General features: G+C 44.2%; 1 protein-coding gene across 2 annotated transcripts in view; it reads right to left on the reverse strand.

Moving 5' to 3' along the window:
• CITED2 (Cbp/p300 interacting transactivator with Glu/Asp rich carboxy-terminal domain 2) overlaps window positions 1–11190 on the reverse strand; it is a 46359-nt gene extending 35169 nt beyond the window's left edge. Inside the window, exon 1 of one of the 2 annotated variants that reach the window (XR_008314951.1) lies at window positions 11121–11190. The gene's annotated coding sequence lies outside the window, so the exon portion shown is untranslated. The remainder of the gene's footprint in view (window positions 1–11120) is intronic. The other variant, XM_053289647.1, reaches the window with a different exon arrangement.
• Between the last annotated feature and the right edge of the window lie 470 nt (window positions 11191–11660).

Below are 11660 nucleotides of genomic sequence, written 5' to 3' on the forward strand. Positions count from 1 at the left end.
AAACCTTTCGCCAGTTCAAACAAGCAGCAGCCCCAACAGGCAGTCATATTGTGACTGCTGAGAGAACGTGTTTGCTCTGAGGTCATTAAAGGATGTGCCAACACATTCCTGTCATATCCTTTACTTACATGTAAGGGGTGATATCCAAATTTCTTCTCTACATGCACTGTAAAACCCCATTTATTTAGGTGTTTTGCAGTGAGTGTAGAGGAGTGATGAGATGAGAATACATCAACATGTCCTTTAATGATGTTAGAGTGGGCGTGCTCTTGCAGCAGCCCTGACGTGACTGCATGTTGGGGCTGCTCTTTGTTTGACCCTGCTCCCTGTTTGTAACACATGAAAAGGACCCATTAACCAATGTGTGTCCTTCATAACAAGGATAATGCTTACAGCCCAATTCTTTGCATATTTACTCAGAAAGTAAGTCTCACTGAGTTTAGTGGTGCTTACTCCAAAGCAATCCACCTTAAGTGGCACAGCGGGGAAATGCTTGACTATCAGGCAGCAGCAATATAGGAGGATGCTGAAAGGCATCATCTTATACTGCAAAGGAGGAGGCAATGGTAAACCCCTCCTGTACTCTACCAAAGAAAACCACAGGGCTTTGTGGGTGCCAGAAGATGAAATTGACCTGTCGGCACACTTTACCTTTACTCCAAAGCAAGTGTGCACAGAATTAGTCTAGGGCAGGGCTGCATAACCCTGGCCCCCCTGGCTGTTGTTTGACTACAACTCCTATTCTCCCTAGCCATAGTGGTCAAAATAGGGATAATGTGAGTTGTAGTCCAACATCTACAAGAGGGCTGAAGTTGTACAGTCCTGCTCTAGACCGCATCCATAGAGCCCAATCTTATACTTAAGACTGCAGTTCTCTCCACATGTAGAATACATAAAGTTGTACCAAAAAGCAAGAATCATAGTATTCCAATTTAGACATTATGTTAAACACCTGTACAAGAGTACAGTGTACACAGGTACAGTTCTGCACATATTACACAGGTATAGTAGTACACTTCCTAGCTGTACCATGCTTTTGAGGGGTTTAATTTTAAAATGAATGGTAGTATAGTCATCCATACAAACATCTGCACGCTTGTACAGCATAGTGACTGAAAAGGGGAGCTAGTTTGTAATGTCTTTCTCTATCAGGATGAGATTGGTGTCTTTTCACATTCAGAATGCCAATGTCAGTGATGTGAATGCTGGCTCAGTTAATGGTCTTGTCCCTTCCTTATGGTTCTGGGCTGTCTGCTTGAAACAAATGATATACCCATGCAAACCATCCACATTGGGAGGGCAGTCTAACCTAAAACTAAGGCCTAGGGAACCACAGCACAGCCATCTTAATATGAAGTCCCATAACTCTCTATGCCTCTTCCACACTGGAAACTAAGGGGTTAATTCCCCCAGCCCTCTCTGCCCAGGGAGGTAGCCTTTACCTCTTAAGGAGTAAATCTGCTGCAGCTGTTGGTATCTTACTCTTCCCCTAGGAGAAACATAGACAAGGGGCCCATATAACTCGCTGACACGGATGTTGGGAAACTGATACAAGTTAAGGGATGGTCAATTGTTTCATTCTGATGTAAACAAAGGTGGATCTGCATTGATGATAGGCTTTGCATTCCTTCTAAGCCTTTTGTTACACCATGATAGATGACTAAGCTACCCTCTGTGTATAAATACTTACCTGTAACTGGGGGTCTTCGCTCTCGATTTGGGTGAACCCCGAAAGCCTTACTTGCTAGCAGTAAAATCCCATAAGCTTTTCCCTGTGTGTGTGTATTATTTGGCGTCTTGCACCACCCAGACAAGAACCGGCTTTCACGGTTATATCACAAACAAACCAAAACACACACAGCATGTACATTAATTCAACTGAATGTCCACTCCCTGCTTTCCAGAAACACGTTTTATGGTTGAAGAGAAAATTGGCATTTGGATGTATCTTACATGAGTATAAATCCCATTCAACTCAGTGGGTCTAATTTCTGAGTAAATATGCTTCTCTGGAAACTCTTATCTCTAATTCCCAGATGCCTATTTATGTGACACTCCCCTCATATTCAAATACATATTGTTGCTTCATATGGGACAGTAGAGGTGAAATCAGGCTCTGAGAACTGGAACCATGGAAAACCCTGACCAAGATGTTAAAGCCAAGCTAAATGCTACATGAAATGCATTTTAAATAAGAAAAGCTTAAGTTCCAGAGGGCAATTTGGAGATCAGAGAAAGTTTGCTCAACCCTTTTTCTGCCTGCAGTCTCCTCACTCAAACGCGCCTTCATTTGACTTTCTCCAAGTGAAATTTCTGGAGGAGAAGCTTGCTTTGGGGTATATGTGCACACATGCAGAATTTGCAAAGGGGGAAATAGCAGGCAGGGAGTTAAGCATCCCCTCAGATACAAATCGCCATTTCCAGTTTAAAAAAGATCCTCATGTCGAAGTAATCTTACACTCATTTGCATATAATGTCTAGCCTGGCCCTTAAAATGATGCCAATTTCACACGATTTTCTTTTAAATTTGCACTGCCCACAATTCCTAGTTCACCTACATCGGACAGAAAGCGCATTTCTGTCTCATATTAGCAATACTCACATGCGCACAAATAGAGGAGAGAGGATCAAAAGTTGCTTCCACCATCAGGTGCAAAGTAACTCTAAAGGCATTTTCACGGGTGAGGTTTACATCGCTCTGTAAGGCGAACAACGTACTTTTGACTAGAGAGTACATTACTCACTCTAAGCCGAATGGACTCAGTTTATACGTGATGCAAAGAAGCTTCAAGTGCTCTTTAGGTTCAGGCGTGAACAACATGATATGATAAAATAAATAAAGTGGCCCAAGAAGCCCTGTGCTTATCATCTACTCAGAAACGGTTGCTTCATTCTTGCACAGACGTGCATTCCATTTCCTCTGCTCCGAATTTTTTAGCCAACCTCTTCAACCACTTTTTTCTTTCTTTAAAGAGCTTCTTAGCTTCCATTTACTCTTCCTTTCCCTCAAGGAAACTGTTTCCTCCTCCGCGCTAGAAGCCCTCCAAGCTGCCAAAATTTCACCTCCCCACCCGCAAGCCCGAGTGCCGCCGCCGCCGCCGCCCTCCCGAAACCCAGGCCTTCCCATAACCCTTTGCACCCTCCGTCCCTCGTGCTCTTTATCTCGCCTCCACCAGACGGCCTTCCCAGCTGCTTAAGTCGGCTGGAGCTGTGCTGAGCGGCGCGCTGCGCTTCCTTGCCTTACTGTTTGCGCCTTTTCTCCCTCCGCCCTTCAGTCCCCCCCTCTCCTTGACCGAAAGATAAAGGCAAGAAGGGGGGGAGGGCGAGAAACTGCTCGTGTGCTGCAATGCAATTGTCACCCGCCCTTTTCTTTCTTTCTCTCTCTCCCCCCCCCCACTGTTGTTGTGTAACAGTAGCAGATGTTCACGGTTGCTGCAGAAGCAACAGCAATCAGCATCCTTGCTAATGGCAGGAGGCAAGCAGTGCTGTGCAGAGGACACGTAGGATACGTCTAGTCTGCAGGAAACTGCAGTAAAAGGGGGCTTGGGAAAGGGGTGGCTGACCAGATCAGTTCTATGCAATGCCAAGCTGCTCACTTCCCCTCCCTCCAAAGAGCTCCAAGCGCAACAGGGGGTTGTTTCTAGGCAAATAGCGAAAAAGTTTTAAACGCATTCCAGGAGCTGTCGGTGGGGGAGGGGAAGGCAGGTCACAGTCAGTCACCAGAGAGAGGGAGAGCCCAGCGTGCCGGATGGAGAATGTTTGTTATTTGTCCCTTTTGTTTTTATTTTCATCCTGAACAGGGATTCACACTTTCTAATGCTGCCGTGAATAATGCTCTGTCCATAAATATACCTTGAAATGAGAGATCCATCCCTTCATTGTAAGAAAGGGTCCAACCAAACCACACTGTGATTAATTTTTTTAGGACTCCTGTGCAGGGGTGCTATTTTTCGATTTTGCATTTCCAAAGGACATCATCATGCCCCTTCAGCTATTAGGGATTTTCAGGCTAGAGTGCTCCTTCAGCTATTATATGGCTTGCAGATTATGTGTTTACCGAGATTTCTGTTCCTTGGAAGTAGTACAATCTCAGTTTTTTAGATCAATTTTGGTGGTCCCGAGATGTACACCCAATACCTTTGTGTGGTTAGAAGTAGGATTACCGAGTGTTGAAACTCTTGCCTGGCTTTATATTTTAAACTTTTGTTTAAAATTGAGATTCCCCCCCCCCCCAACCCCTGCCCCGCTTGGCCCTATTGGTACTGAACGATTCAAAGAGAGCCGGCACAGTGTAGGACCGGGAAGACCCGAGTTTGAATCCCCATTCAACCATGAAACTCATTGGATGACTTTGGGCCAGTCATGTATCTCTCTCAGCCTAACCTACCTCACAGGGTTGTTGTGAGGATAAAAATAAGCATGTACTCTGAGCTCCTTGGAGGAAGAGTGGGATATAAATGTAATAAAATAAAACAAATAATATCACATAACTCAGATTGGTTAACAATTGACAATAATAATTAGAAAACTCATGACATATGGACTTTCTGTGGTGTTCCTAATTACATTGGGTTATGACAATGCAGGGGCTTTATTGAGACAGCACATTTTGGATATGGAATGGCAGAGGGATTTGAGCTCTCTTCCCAAATATGTGAGATTAGGAGATAATAGACTTATTTATAAGTCTAATTATAAGCTAATTATCTTGTCTTATAACTCCAAACTTGAGGTGAGTTTTGACAAAGGCTTGCTGTGATGTTTTACTCTAAGCGGTTCTAGATGGTAGATATCCCATAGACTGTGTCTGTATGGAAATTTGGAAGTTTAATCAGTGGACCATGTTCTTTTGTGTTGGCAGTTCTATCGGGATATTTGTCAAGAACTGATTGTTCCTATTTTGCATAAGTATCCAGGTAGATCTAATGAATTTTACGTTGTTTTCTGCCTTTCAGATCAAAAACCTGAAATTCCTCTTAACGTTGCTAAATTTTGTGTGATTGCCTGCAGAATTCAGAAGAGATGTGTCGATCGATCCGCATATTAATATGTTACTGTGTTAATTTTCTGGTTCTGTTGATAAGTTAATAATTGTTAATAATTTCAGTGAACAGGTTGCTGATATATTAGCTGTGTATTAATTTTGGACAGAGGTATGTTGTTTCATTTTATTTCCATTGCATGTTTATAAATTAAATTTGTTCTAATGGTTGCCTGTAATAAACTAAACTAAACTAAACTAAACTAAACTAAACTGTGCAGGGGTGTGTGCAGGGGTGTAGTAGCTAGGTTGGAGTAGGTCCTGGGACAAAAAATGAAGATGAGCCCTGACCCCTCCATCTTCTTCAGAAAGGCACAAGGCTGGCAAAGAGCAAGCCATGAACCAGCCAGTGGCCCCCCCCTCCCTCAGGAGCCCCAGGGTGGGACATTTGTCCTCCCTTGTTCAATTGTTGTTACACCCATGTGCCTGTGCCTTTGAGTACCAACATACATAACAGGCAGACATTCAGTCAATAAACCCCTTTCCATTCCATGTTGAGAAAGCAGTCTGCTGTTGAATCACAGTGGCCTGTCATTTAGTTGTTCAAAGTGCAACAGCCTTTAACAGCTGCATGACCCATAGTCATTCAAGAAGCAGCAACCCTAATCTTGAGTACACAGACTAGAACTGATACCAGCCAGTTCCTTTGTTCTCCTTTGTGATGTAAAGTATGAGAGGAAAACTGCAGGACCAACCTATGTGAGACAGCCACTTCAGGCAGCAGATTGGTGGGGAGGGGTCCTCACCTGCCCACTTCCACCATGACACTGGCAACGCTACTTCCACCTGATGGTGGTGGTGGTGTAGCTGCTTCTGCTCTCTCCTACTCTATGCCTTTTCAAAAAACAGAGGGAAGCAATAGAGTGGTAGAAACCAGTGTATTGTATCTAGCAATTCCATTCCTTGCCCTCGGCCTTTTGATAAGGTAGGATGATGGGAGATGAGGGAGGGGGAGCAGGAGCAGAGGCTGCCACCGCTGCTGCCACCTAACCTCTATATCCCACAAAAATTAAGAATACAATCCTATGCACTTAGTTTAATGTAGTCATAGTATTATATTCTGCTCTTCAGGCAAAACCTTAGATGGGATTAAGCCCCATTTAAAAATAGTGGCTTCCAAGTAGGGGTGCCCACTTCCCACTGCCCGAATAAGGGACACAAGGTTGAGGGAGTATGCAGGAGTAATTGGGAACCTGAGTGCTGTGTTTTAACCACTTTCAGCTTAAACTACAGTGTAAGTTACAACAAATTGCTTCTCCTCTGCTTATTGATATAGCCAGGGATTCTCAATGTTGGGTCCCCAGATGTTATTGGACTTCAACTCCCATAATCCCCAAACAAAGGCCACTGGGGCTGGGGATTATGGGAGTTGAAGTCCAATAACATCTGGAGACCCAACGCTGAGAATCCCTGCTATAAATAATATGGGACTTTTGGCAACCCCAAGCCTGCAGCCCACCAGAACAACAGATTACTCTGGTAGAGCAGGAGAAGGGGAAGGATTATTTATTTAGTTATTTATTCAGGAGTTGATAATTATTTAGTTATTAGTGAAAATAACTGGTTTGATCTGAGCCATAGGTTCTTCCCATTTGCTGAAAATAAGAGCCAAATGGCATCCTGTAAGGGACAGGCAATTTGGAGCTGAAATAAGGGGAATCCTTGCTAATAAGGGACCGTTGGAAACCCTACCACCACCTCTACCATCACCAGGTAAAGGGAGGTGAGGGGATTGTGGCATACTCTGTGCACCATGGGTGTATAACTGGGGAAATCAAGGGGGGGGTGAGATTGGTGCACGTGGTGTCTCAGGTTACCCAGTGCTGTGCATGGTGATCACTGGTGGCCAAAGAGGCATCTTTGAACCTAAGGCAGGATGTCAAATGCTGCTTCACCTAGGACTTCTACACATAGCAGGCTTTATCACAAGTTGAGTGGTAGGCTTTACTGAAAACTTGAAGTTGTCCCCCAAAACCGATGCAAATAGTGGACTTTGTAACCTTGAATATAAATATATTCACTCTTAATGCAGTTGCAGTTTCAGTGAAAAATCCAAATTGTGTGTGAACTGCTCCCCAATAACTTGCAAGGACTTTGGGGTAAACCTGGCCGATATGTGAACACCCCCCCTCTATTCCAGTAGAGATGTGAGTTGAAGGGCTTAAAAGCTCCATGTGAAAAACTTCCTGGCCTGGCCTCATGGAAGAGGTAATAGGCAGGTTTTCCTCAGTGCAGCATTCATCTGGTTCAGACATAACGCTAAACTGTGGTTTAGTGTTACAAGACTATGCTGCAGTGAGTCTTGAGCTTTCATGCTTCATCTTCCCTCCACCTTTAACAGCTTCTGCTCACAGTTTGTAACAAACTACATTTCCCTGTTTCATCCAAACAGGGAGCTGTGGTTTGATCTTAGCTACTTAATATACCAGTTTACAGGGGCGTAGCTATAATTGAGCGAAAGGGTTCAAAGAACACGGGCCCCCAGCTCCTGAGGGCCCTCCAGCTCCACCCCTCCCCATTTTCTTCATTATTTCCCTCACTCTGGGGTGCTGCCAGAGAGAGGGATGAACACGGGCCCCCTCTCCCCTAGCTACGCTTCTGCCAGTATATTAAACCAGAGGTTCTCAACCTTGTTTAACAAGTGTCTCACTTGTGCTACAGACCTTCAGCACAGGTACCTCCATGGAAATTGTGTGTGCATGAACACACAGACACAGACACACACACTTACATGTTACAGTTAGGGTGACAGTCACTCCCTCCACTTCCACCCAAATAATGGAACACAGCCACAATCAATATAATTATCTGCTTGTAACAAGGGAGTTACTACAGGCTCCCCCAATCAAGATTACCCTCTTTCACCCACAACCAAAGACTACTAATTTTATGAATATCTACACACCACTTTTCAACAAAAGCAGAGTGATAGGAGACAAGGAGGAAGTTGGCAGAGGAGGACTAAGAGATGATGCAGGAATGAGAAAGCCTTGAAAGGCGTGGCGGTGGCAAGCAGGCATGCACACATTTGCAGGAGAGGAGACAAGGAGGAAAGAGGTTGTCAGAGGATGACACAGGGACAAGGAAGAACAAGGAGCCTTGAAGGAAAGTGGCAGCGCGGTGAACAAACACAGAAGCATGCAGCATGCGTGATGGCTTCAGGCCACTCTGCTTCCAAATCAGCCCGCTCGCCTGCCCACCCACTGCCAATCAACTTAGAGCAAGCTGGCCAAGCTCTGTCATGAGGACTCGGGAGCAGACGTGGCTGAGGATGGTTCCAGAGGAGACACGGGGGCAGTGGACAGGAGCAGGGAGCTCAATCGAACTTATAGCTGAGCCCCTGCTGAGTACCACCTGGACTCTTCAAAGTATCACCAGTGGCACACGTACCACTGGTTGGAAACCCCTGTAATAAACCATGAATGCAAGCTTCCAATTACACATGAAGAAGGAAGGAAGGAAGGGGGAGAGGGGGCTGCAGTTGCTGCAGCACTTTCTCATAATGCTAAGCTGCAGTTTAGCTTTACATCTGAACTGGACCATTGTCCCCAAGGTTCTTTACTCTTTGCATAGGAATGGATGGCATGCATTCACTAGTACAAAAGAAAGAAAAGAGATATGCAGTATGGCCTCTGATGACCCCAGCACAGGCGTATCTAGGGAATATAGTGCCTAGGGCAAGCACTGAAATTGCGCCCCCTGTCCAAGCATGTGACACCCATCTTTCAGATAACTTCACCATAGTATCAGCTGAAAAATACAAGTCAGGCTCGTTAATCTTTTACTATTTCAAAAACTATTTAGCAGTGGACTTAGCCAGATCAAAATGTGCTGGAAAACTACAAATTTCAGGATGCTGGGGCTCATGAAATACCCAAATACTATGTGGAGGTGTACTTGGAAAACTAGAAGCGCCTGTCTAATTCTCTACTATGCATTGTAGCATCACCATTACATAAGTTTTAAAAATCAATGGAGAATTTGACTTTTCCCAGATACTCTGAAAATAATTAAAGGATATGCAGAGTAAACTGTGTCACTGCTTGGAATATATTCTAGTCTTTCAGAAAGACAGTTAAAATGAGAGAAAGAGAGCAAGAAACTCCCAGTGGGCCTTAATATTAAGGATTTCACACTGATTCAAAGACAAACTCACCATTAATAGCCATATTAGCAAGACATCACATTTAACTCACTTATCACAAGAAGCAAAATAAGAGCAAATGAATACAATCCTAGCTCATAAGCATCAGCTCAGTATTCACAAGCCCTGATTCTCTGTACATAGTGCCAATCTGAATATGTGTACAGTGTCATATATATATATATGTGTATATATATATATATGTGTGTATATATATATGTGTATGTATATATATATATATATATATATATATATATATATATATATATATATATATAAATAAATTAACCTGTAGCCCCTTTGTGGGGCTTCCTAAAGTCTGGTTTTTTTTTTTTTTTTTGCAAAGATTCCCCCTCACCCCGCTGGCCTCTAGGGCCTTACAGGTACCATTTGAGCATGTGCGGCGGCCAATTTTAAAAATAATCTTTTTTTAAAAAGGCCACTGAAAACAAAATGGCCACTGTGCATGCTCAAACGACCTCTGTGAGACCTGACATGACCTAGGGCCTCACAGAGGCCATTTGAACATGCATGATGGCCATTTTGTTTTCGGCAGCCATTTTTAATTTTTTTTAAAATTTTACAAAATGGTGCCCCCTTCAAGTGGCGCCCGGGGCATGTGCCCTGCCTGCCCCACCCTAGATACGCCCCCGGACCCTAGCCATTAAGAATCATATTTGCATATCCCCATTCATGATACCTGTTAATTTAACATGCAATAAAGTTATTCCTAAAGCAATTTGGAACCCACACAGATGTATGTTTACCCTTTAATTGTGGCAATGGATTTCCCCCCAATCAGTTTCACTGATGCCTTTCAAACCCATGATTTGAAAATCCATGATTTCTGCTCAGAACCATTTTCGGTGGGAGGTATATACATGAAATTCATGAAATTAATAAAATATATATCTTACATTTTTACTAATGAAAAGCACCAGTGGTTCTGAAAAGTTCAACTAATTCATCTTCACTGCTGGCTTAGCAATGGGAGCAAATTCCAATGACCTCCTCTGTGCCACCTGAAAATATGTCCCTGAGAGTTACACGGCCTTCAGAGACTTATTTCTGGGTGTTACAGAGGGCTCCTGGGCAGGGGCGTAGCAAGGTTGGAGTGGGCCCAGAGACAAGATTTTAAAATTGGCCCCCCCACTCAAAGTCCAGAGCCTCCGCACACCCCAGGCCCCCAAGGATTTAAGTCTGATATTCCAAAATAAGTATGCTGCCTGCAAATACATTTCACTGAATACACACACACGTCACAATATATAGTGATATACATTGAGTACTATACATCTGTTTTACTTTTAATGCCTAGAACACACTAGAAAGATGAATGATTAAAATGGGCCCCTCGCTGCAGATTAGCCAAGGAGACTTTCAACCATGCAGGGTGAACCTATGTTTGTTTTCTCAGAATTCTGAACAAATTCAGTCAAGTTTGATTCCAGGAGGTTTTTCACACGGGGCTTTTAAAGCCCTATAACACACATCTCCTCTGGAATAGAGGTGCTGCATTCACATGTTGGCCAGATTGACCCTGAAGTCCCTGCAAGTTATTGGGGAGCAGTTCACACACAAGAAAAATAAAATAAAAGCACCACACATGCTTCACAGTTCTCACTCAGACCTTCTGGGTTGCAAAACAACTTGAACATAAGTGCATTTATAAATATATGAATGAATGAATAAAATTAATATAATACTGTTTCTTCCAGAAGTTTTTGTAATTTTCTGCCATGAAACAAGCCACTTATAGGACTTTTTAGATAGTTTTTTTTAAGCCAGCAAATTTTCCAAGCTGTTTAAAAATAAATATTCAGAGACTTCTCAGTCCCTCCCCCCCATATCAAAGCCCTATGGCAAGCAGATCCCTATATATCTGGGTGGGGGTGGGGTGGGGAAGGTAACCACAAAAAGGAGTTCACACTCTACCTGGCAGCAGGGGGTCTTCTGCTGCAGAGAACAGTGGAGGCCTCTCTGGCTGCCTCCTCCTTCCTGGCTGGCTTGGGCCCTACTGGAGTTCAGGCTTCACAGAGGCCTACACCAGACCGTGGAAGCCCCGCCCACCCGCCGATCAGCTGAGAGGCGGGAGAAAAGGAGCTCTTTGCAGCTTGTCTGCTGCTCGATTGCCGGCCAGGAGAACAAGCTGGAGAGACGGCGAACAGGGCAAGTGGCTGAGGGGCCTTGCGGCTGGGCAGGGGGCAATGGGGAGTCACATGAGGTGCCTCTGGGGGGCCCCTCCAGGCAGTGGGGCCCCCAGACAACTGTCTCCCCTTGCCCTATCGTTGTTACGCGCCTGCTCCTGGGAAAGGGGAAATTGTTGAAATTCACACACACACATGCATCAATGCAGTGTTTCTGTGGAACTCTTCAGAAGCACTGGTGCTACACTGGTGCATCTCCCATTGCACTGGTGTTTTGTTAGGATGTCTGCCATGCTTTTAAAATTCTTATTCCATAGCTTGAAAGTCT

This window comes from Hemicordylus capensis, chromosome 1 (assembly GCF_027244095.1).
Source record: "Hemicordylus capensis ecotype Gifberg chromosome 1, rHemCap1.1.pri, whole genome shotgun sequence".
Taxonomy (NCBI): Eukaryota; Metazoa; Chordata; class Lepidosauria; order Squamata; family Cordylidae; genus Hemicordylus; species Hemicordylus capensis.